Source organism: Pipistrellus hanaki (genome assembly GCF_964339955.1).
Source record: "Pipistrellus hanaki genome assembly, chromosome: 7".
Taxonomy (NCBI): domain Eukaryota; kingdom Metazoa; phylum Chordata; class Mammalia; order Chiroptera; family Vespertilionidae; genus Pipistrellus; species Pipistrellus hanaki.
Window position 1 is genome coordinate 55,921,873 of NC_140509.1, and position 8,603 is coordinate 55,930,475.

General features: G+C 48.2%; 1 pseudogene across 1 annotated transcript; it reads left to right on the top strand.

The window, feature by feature from the left end:
• Positions 1-5,441: 5,441 nt before the first annotated feature.
• On the top strand, positions 5,442-8,105 carry LOC311625516 (RNA exonuclease 4-like; annotated as a pseudogene). The gene has a single exon. The product of its transcript is annotated as an RNA exonuclease 4-like (transcript).
• Positions 8,106-8,603: the final 498 nt, after the last annotated feature.

An 8,603-nucleotide genomic window follows, 5' to 3' on the forward strand; every position in this document is an offset into this window, starting at 1 on the left:
GAGGTGTGCAAGAGGCAGCTGATCGATGATTCTCTCTCATCGATGTTTCTGGCTCTCTATCCCTCTCTCTTCCTCTCTGTAAAAAATCAACAAAATATATTTAAAAATATTTTTAAAAACATAATAGTACTTTGTCAGAGTGACTGCCTGCATAAGGAAGCCAACAGATAAAATAAAGCAAAAGAACAAAACACCAAACCCCAAGTATGAACCTGAGTATCAGACCTGAAGTTGTTCAGTTGTATAAGGCAAAAAGTGGTAGCATTAAAATATATTTCATTAGTAAAGTAATTTTTTAAAAAGTAATTCTTTGCAAGATAAAAGACTTCTCGAAATTGGTTTAACAACATTGTGAATATACTTAACCACTGAGCTGTACACTTTAAAATGGTTAAGATGGTAAAATTTATTTTTTTTAAATTAAAAAATCAGTGTCCATAATTTTTTCAAAAAGCAATTATTTTTTATTAATTTAAACTTTTGCCCCATCTACTTTGGAGCTTTATCAGCTTTTTCTATTGCAGGAACACAGATCCACTCAAGTCACCTCAGTTAATGGGAAGTCTATCTATTTTAAGGATACTCGTGACAATAAAAGAGATAAGAATATCATAGGAGCCTAAGAATAGCAGTATGATTGGGCTTCGGTTGGGAACTAAAATGAACATGGAACTGGACAGATTCCATGCACACCTAAGACTGGGCTCACTTGTCACTCTTGGCTGCTGCTAGAATGCAATACTCCCCAGCCACAGGCTGTCACTGTTTCTCTCTGTCTCTGTGACTACCAGCCAACCACTTCACTTATAGTTTCTGCTTATTCATGGTCTCTCTATATCCAACTTTCAATTTCTCTCCTCACAATCTACAGACTGATTCATCCTGTGCATACCACTTAAAATTCTTGAAAGGAAAAAAAAAAAGAAAAAGAAACCTAACTGGCATAGTTTAATTTTCTTTTTTTTCCATATTTAAAAAAATGTATATGTTTTTATTGATTTTTTAGAGGAAGATGAAGGGAGAAGGAGAAACATCGATTGGTTGCCTCCTGCACACCTCCTACTGGGGACAGAGCCTGAAACTCAGGTATGTGCCCTAACAGGGAATGGAAACAGTGACCTCTTTGGTGCATGGGTTGATGCTCAACCACTGAGCCACACTGGTTTAGCTCAATTTTCAACTTAATTGTGAGTCAGAATCACCTGGAGAGTGTGTTGAAGCATAAATTATTAGGCCCCATTCCTAGCATTTCTGATTTAGTACTCTGGCCTAGGGCCTGAGAATTGGCATTGTAACAGAATCCCAGGCAACGCTGACTACACAGACCACAGCCTGCTTAATCACTCTTGTCTGTTTGGATAGAGCAGCTGGGCTCTACCTCACGTCTCCAATAGTGTACTTCTGCACTAACTCTCAGGCTCATAATTGGGAGATTTTTAATAAAACTTCTTTCTCTTTTAGGCCTCCTCATATATATAGTCACTGGAGTCCTATCCCTTTTTCTTGTTTTAAAATAATTTAAAAAATTTTTTTCAATTACAATTGACATTGTATAATATTACAATATTATATTAGTTTCAGGTAATTAGACATTATATAACTTACTAAGTGATCATCCCGATAAATATCCTATTCATCTGACCCCATACATAGTTATTACAGTATTATTGACTAGATTTCCTAAACTGTACTTCAAATCTCCATGACTATTCTGTTACTACCAATTTGTACTTCTTAATCCCTTCATCTTTTTACCCATCACCCCAACTCCCTTCCATCTGGCAGTCATCAAAATGTATCTGTATTCTCTGTATCTATGAGTCTATTTCTGTTCTGCTTGTTCCTTTATTTATTTATTTATTTATTTTAGATTCAGTCATTAATAGGTAAGTATTTGTTGCCATTTAAAAAAATTTTTTTTTTAATTTTTTTATATTTTTATTGATTTCAGAGAGGAAGGGACAGGGAGATAGAAATAGAAACATCAGCCAAAACCGGTTTGGCTCAGTGGATAGAGCATCGGCCTGCAGACTGAAAGGTCCCGGGTTCGATTTCAGTCAAGGACATGTACCTTGGTTGTAGGCACATCCCCAGTAGGGGGTGTGCAAGAGGCAGCTGATTTATGTTTTTAACTCTCTATCCTTCTCTCTTCCTCTCTGTAAAAAATCAATAAAATATATTTAAAAAAAAAAAAACCCAAAAAACAAATGGAGCTAGAAAAATTGTTGTTAAAAAAAAAAAAAAAAGAAACATCATACAAGACTGTGCACACAGACCACAAAGGGGTGCACCAAAAGTGTCTATCTCAGGTAACTGGGGAGGCTGAGCCACTGTGCCCTACAGGACACCTAGCACATAAAGCCACCCTATCAACTCAGGGAAACAGCCAAATACGGAGACAAAGAAACAAGTCACAAAAGAAAAAATGAAGGAAAGCAAATTACTGGATATAGAGCATATAGTGACTGAAATAAAAAATATTATACAGAGACCTAAAAGCAGACTAGAGGATCACAAGAATCAAGGCAAAGATTTTAAATACAAAGAATCAAAAAATACCTAACTGGCAAAGCAAAAAGAAAAAAAGAATCCAAAAATATGAAGATAGTGTAAGGAGCCTCTGGGACAACTTCAAGAGTACCAACATCTGAATTTTGGGGTGCCAGAAGAAGAGAGAGAAAGATACTGAAAACCTATGTGAAGAAATAATGATAGAAAACTTACCCCACCTGGTGAAAGAAATAAATTTACAAATCCAGGAAGTGCACAGAACCCCAAACAAAAGGAATCCAAAGAGGACCACACCAAGACACATCATAATTAAGATGCCAATAGCAAAAGACAAAGAGAGAATCTTAAAAGCAGCAGGAGAAAAACAGTTACTTACAAGGAAGTACCCATACGACTGTGAGCTGATTTCTCAACAGAAACTATGCAGGCCAGAAGGGAGTGGCAAGAAATATTCAAAGTGATGAACAGCAAGAACCTACAACCAAGATTACTCTACCCAGCAAAGCTATCATTTAGAATTGAAGGTCAGATAAAGAGCTTCACAGATAAGAAAAAGCTAAAGGAGTTCATCACCACCAAACCAGTGTTATATGAAATGTTGAAGTGTATTCTTTAAGAAGAGGAAGAATAAGAAAAAGGTAAAGATAAAAATTATGAACAACAAATGCATATCTATCAACAAGTGAATCTAAAAATCAAGTGAATAAAAAATCGGATGAACAGAATAATCTGGTGAATATAATAGAATCAGGGTCATAAAAATGGAGTGGACTGACAATTCTCAGGGGGAATGGAGTGTAGGGGGTGCAGGAAGAGACTGGACAAAAATCTTACACCTATGGATAAGGACAGTGGGGGTGGGGTGAGGAGGGGAACTGGGTGGAGGGGAGCTATGGGGGGGGGGGGGGAAGGAAACAAATGTAATAATCTGAACCATAAAGATTTTTTTTTTTTAAAAAGAAAGAAATAGAAACATCAGTGATGAGAGAATCATTGATTGGCTGCCTTCTGCTCCCAACCCAGGGATATGCCCCGACCAGGATTTGAACCTCCAGTTCATTGGTCGATGCTCAACCACTGAGCCATGCCAGCCAGGCCTATTGCCATTTTATTGTTCATATTTGATAATTTATTTTTCTTTTTCTTAGAGAAGACCCTTTAATATTTCTTATAATATTGGTTTGGTGGTAATGGACTCTTTTAGCTGTGTCTTGACTGGGAAGTTCTTTATCTGTTCTTTGATTCTAAATGACTGTTTTGCTGGGTAGAATAATCTTAGCTATAGGTCTTTGCTTTTCATCACTTTGAATATTTTATGCCAATTCCTTTTGACCTGCAAAGTTTCTGTTGAAAAATAAGCTGACAGCTTTCTAGGAGTCATCTAGGCTCTTATTTGTAGTAATTTGGATTTTTCTTTTATCTGTCCCTCTTCTCTCTTCTCCTCATGCTACTCCATTTAATTAGAAGCCAATTCTATCACAATATCATAAAGGCTACAGAACCCTAACTATAAAGCATAGGATACTTCTCTAACTATAAGTGTTGTCATGATGTTCCAAGCAGTCATTTACTTTTGACCTATACCAGTGTTTCTCAAACTTTTTTATGAAAGTAGCTCTAACCCAGTAGTTCCCAACATGGGGCACATGCCCAACGGTGGGGGGAAGAGGGAAATTTGATTTTTTTAAATAAACCTTTATTGTTCATATTATTACAAAAGTTCCTCATTTTTTCCCCCCCTCCACCAGGTTCCTACCCCACCTTCTGCCCTTTCCCCACCCCCCATTGTCCTCATCCATAGGTGCACAGTTTATGTTCAGTATCTTCCCGCACCCCCCACTCCTCTTTTCCCCGAGAATAGTCAGTCCACTCCCCTTCCATACCTCTGATTCTATTATATTCAACAGTTAATATTGTTCATCAGGTTTTTTAATTCCCTTGGTTTTTAGATTCACTTGTTGATAGTTATGTATTTGTTGTTCATAATTTTTATCTTTATTTTCTTTCTCTTCCAAAAGAACCCCCTTCAGCAATTCATATAATTCTGGTTTGGTGGTGATGAACTCCTTTAGCTTTTTTTTTTATTATTAGTGAAGCTCTTTATCTGGCCTTCGATTCTGAGTGATAGCTTTGCTGGGTAGGTTATTTCTAGCTGTAGGTTCTTGTTATTCATCACCTTGAATATTTCTTGCCATTCCCGTCTGGCCTGCATGGTTTCTGTTGAGAAATCAGCTGACAATCGTGTGGGTGTTCCGTTTCTCTCTTGATGCTTTTAAGGCAATTTGATTTTTAAGGGGGGCAATTTGAGAATGAGTTATTAACAGATTTTTTTTGCATTTTTTATGGTTCTAGGGGCCTTATATACAGTATATAAATATATATTGTGACATATTTATTCATTTCAGTTTTCTGATATATGTTTTGAAACTTTATTTGCTATTTTTTCATATAATTTCATATTATTATTTAAACAATTTCTTAGTGATTTCTTCCTCAGAACTTCAATTGCCCTTTTGTTCTTTTATTTTTCTGTTTCGATAAAGTTAGTGGCCTTTTAGGTTTCCCCCACGTGAATAGGAGCATATATATATATATATATATATATATATATTTGATTTTTTTACAGAGAGGAAGGGAGAGAAATACAGAGCTAGAAACGTCGATGAGAGAGAAACATCGACCAACTGCCTCCTGCACACCCCCTACCGGGGATATGCCCGCAACCAAAGTACATGCCCTTGACCAGAATCGAACCTGGGACCTTTCAGTCCGCAGACCGACGCTCTACCGCTGAGCCAAACCGGTTTTGGCAGGAGCTCACTTTTTGAATGATAAGAATTATAGGTCGCCCGTGCGGGAGGCCGGCTTCCCTCCGGCTGTCACCCCTCCGCCGGGCTGGGCCTGCGCTGGGGGCGCGTGCCGGAGCCGGGGCGGCGGGGGGAAGGGGGTGCGGCTGCCGGCGGCCCGGGGCGGCGCGGGGATGGTGAGGGCCACGGGGCTGACCCCCGCGGCCCATCCCGGGCTGGCCCGGAAGCTCCCACGGGAGAAGAAGAAGAAAAAGAAAAGATTCTGGAAAAACAAGGCGCGAGAAGCCAGCAGGAAACCGGGGGGCGATCCCGCGGCTGCGCTGCGACCCCTGGGGCCCCCGAGGCCTTCTCCCAGAACGGGAAGGCGCTGCAGGAGGTGTTGAAACAGAAATCACAGGCCCCAGGAAAGCCTCTGGTTCTCTCTCCGCGGGATTCCAAAAAGCAGCCCCAGGTTGCCCAGCAGGACGGAAAAGCGGAGCGCCAGGAGGTGGGGACGGAACAGGCAGGCGGAGAGGCCCCCACGGGCTCTGCTCCTCCAGCATCGCTGCCCAGCGGGAGGCGCCAGGGCCCGCAGGAAGGCCCGCGGAGCAGAGCGCGCCGAGAGAGCAGCCAAGAGGACAAATGGTGACATTTCTCCAACACGAGGGGACCTCCAGCATAAGAAGCGGAAAGCCAAGGAGGTGACTGCAGCCTTGACCCCAGCCCCGCCCACCGAACCAGACATCTGGTTCGATGACGTTGACCCGGTGGACATCGAGGCGGCCATGGGCCCCGGAGGCAGCGGAGATAGCGAGGAGGCAGCTGGGCGCCAGGGGCAGCTGGCAAAGGAGCAGGCCTTCGGCGGCTGACGAAAGCCTTGGCGCTGGACTGCAAGATGGTGGGCGTGGGCCCCGCGGGGGAGGAGAGCCTCGCTGCCCCTGTGTCCGCAGCGAACCAGTTTGGCAAGTGTGTCTACGACAAGCACATCAAGCCGACCCAGCCCGTGACCGACTACAGGACGGCGGTCAGCGGCCTCCGGCCGGAGCACCTCCAGCTGGGGGAAGCGTTTGCAGTCGTTCAGAAGGAAGTGGCTGAGATGCTGCGGGGCCGGATCCTCGTGGGACACTCGCTGCACAACGACTTGAAGGTCCTCTTCCTTGATCACCCGAGAAAGAAGGTTCGGGACACACAGAAATGCAAGCCTTTCCAGCGGCAGGTGCAGAGCGGAAGGCCGTCTCTGAAGCTGCCGGCCGAGAGGATCCTGGGCGTGCGGGTGCAGCAGGCGGAGCACTGCTCGGCCCAGGATGCCCAGGCAGCAATGAGACTCTAAGTCATGGTGAAGAAGGAGTGGGAGCGCGCGGTCCAGGACAGGCGCCCCGCCACGGCCGCCGCTCCAGACGACGCGTAGCGGAGCCCACCACCCCCGGGGCAGCGTTTCCGTCCACAGGCACTTGTGACCAAGACACAGGACCGATGGAGTCTCCCAGAGTGGTGACAGATCGCAGCAGCGGGAGGCGCACGTGCTGCTGAGGGCCACCCCTTTCCTCCGATGGGAAAACCGTGCATCCTGGCACAGCCGGCAGGTGGCGCTGGGCCCCTGGTGGAGGCCGCCGGCCAAGCCCCGGCACCATGTCCCTGTCTGTGTGGCAGCCACTCTGCTGGGCTCAGGCGGCCCAGGGCAGAAGCAGCCAGGTGTTCCCGCCTTCCTCCAAGGAGGCCCCTCCCTCTGCCTCGGGGATGGGGAGGTCGGCAGCCAGCTCCGCCGGGCCTCGCGAGGAGTCTCCTGTGGCCGCCCGGACCGGGGCCGGTGGCAGTGCTCCTCCCACCCACTGCCCGCCGAGTTTAACCCCAGGTCAGAGCCCGCGCTGTGGCCACACCGGGCTCAGGCCGCCCGCCTGGGCTGTGACTGCAGGGCCTCCCGGCCCGGAGCCCACATGCGGTCCGACCAGGGTCTCAGCGGGGGCAGCACCGGGTGCCTGAAGCCCGAGGCTTTGCTGCGCCGACAGGCACAGAAGGTCCAGCCCACCGAGGACACGAGTGGACTGAGTGTGCTTTACTTGAGGTGGGGCTGGGGAGCCTGAGTCTTCGCTTAGAGTGTTCCGGAAGGGTGGTATCCGACACGGCCGCTGGCCCAGCCGGGGCTGAGGGCTGTACCGAGCCGCATCCCGCACTGCCTCTCCACCCCCCCACCCCCACACACCCCCAAGGAAAAGGCCGGTCAGCGGGCGCCCCACGCTGCAGGGCGGGCGGCACGGGCACGGGGACCCGGAGGTGCTGGTCTTCTGGGGCCGCAGCGGGAGGCTCCTGGGCAGAGCAGGGCAGCCTGGCCGCCTCCAGGCCCTGCAGCACCCTCTCCGCGTAAGAGACCATCTCCTGGGAGGGGAGAGGGGGGGAGAGGAGAGGAGAGGAGGGGAGGGCCCGTCTCAGCTCCACAGCAGGTGTCTGAGTCCTTGCCTTTGAAAGCTGATGGCTGCCCTCAGGTTCAGGTGCCGAACAGGCAGGAGGTGCTGCCGCCCCGCAGAAGCCCCGTGGGGCTCCTGGCCTGATGGTGGCAGAGGGGGAGGTGGAAACCTGGTTCTCCGAGCGCTGCCCGCACTCACCAGGCTGGAGGTGAAGCCATCCTTGATCTCGTGGACCAGGGACTGGATGCCGCTGGACACCAGCTCGCACAGCGTGTCCGCTGTGGGCAGGGAGGGTCCTGAGGCCAGGCCTTCTCCCTCCGGAGCCCCTCCCAGCCGAGCCGGCCCGCGCCCCCAGCTCAGGCATTCCCGAGGCGGCTGGCAGGACTGGCTGGGCCCCAGCCTACTGAGGCTTTTTTTAAAAAAATTAATTAATTTATTTTTAATATATTTTATTGATTTTTTTTGCCCCCCTTCCTCCCTCTCACACATACCCTCCCTCCCCAGAGTTTTATGTCCATTAGTTGTACTTATATGCATGTATACAAGTCCTTCGGTTGATCTATTATCTCCCCCAGATCTTCCCCCAGCCTATTGAGGCTTAGCACAAACACCCGACCTGGGGCTCAGGAGCTGGCACCTGCCAGCCTGGCGCATGGCGGGCACTCGGTCGTGTGAATGGGACATCTCAGGGGGAGCCGGGAGCAGGGATCCCTGCCCGCAGCGTGCGGGGGGCGGTTGCTCACGGTAGGAGGCCGGGTGGACCAGCAGCAGGCACATGTTCTCCGCCACCTCCGGGCGGTCCTTGTACAGCTCGTATGTGCCCTTGATGAGGCTGAGGCCGCTGCCCTTCTCCTCGGGCACCACCACCCGCAGCGCCGCCAGCTCTGGGGGGTAAGGGAGCGGG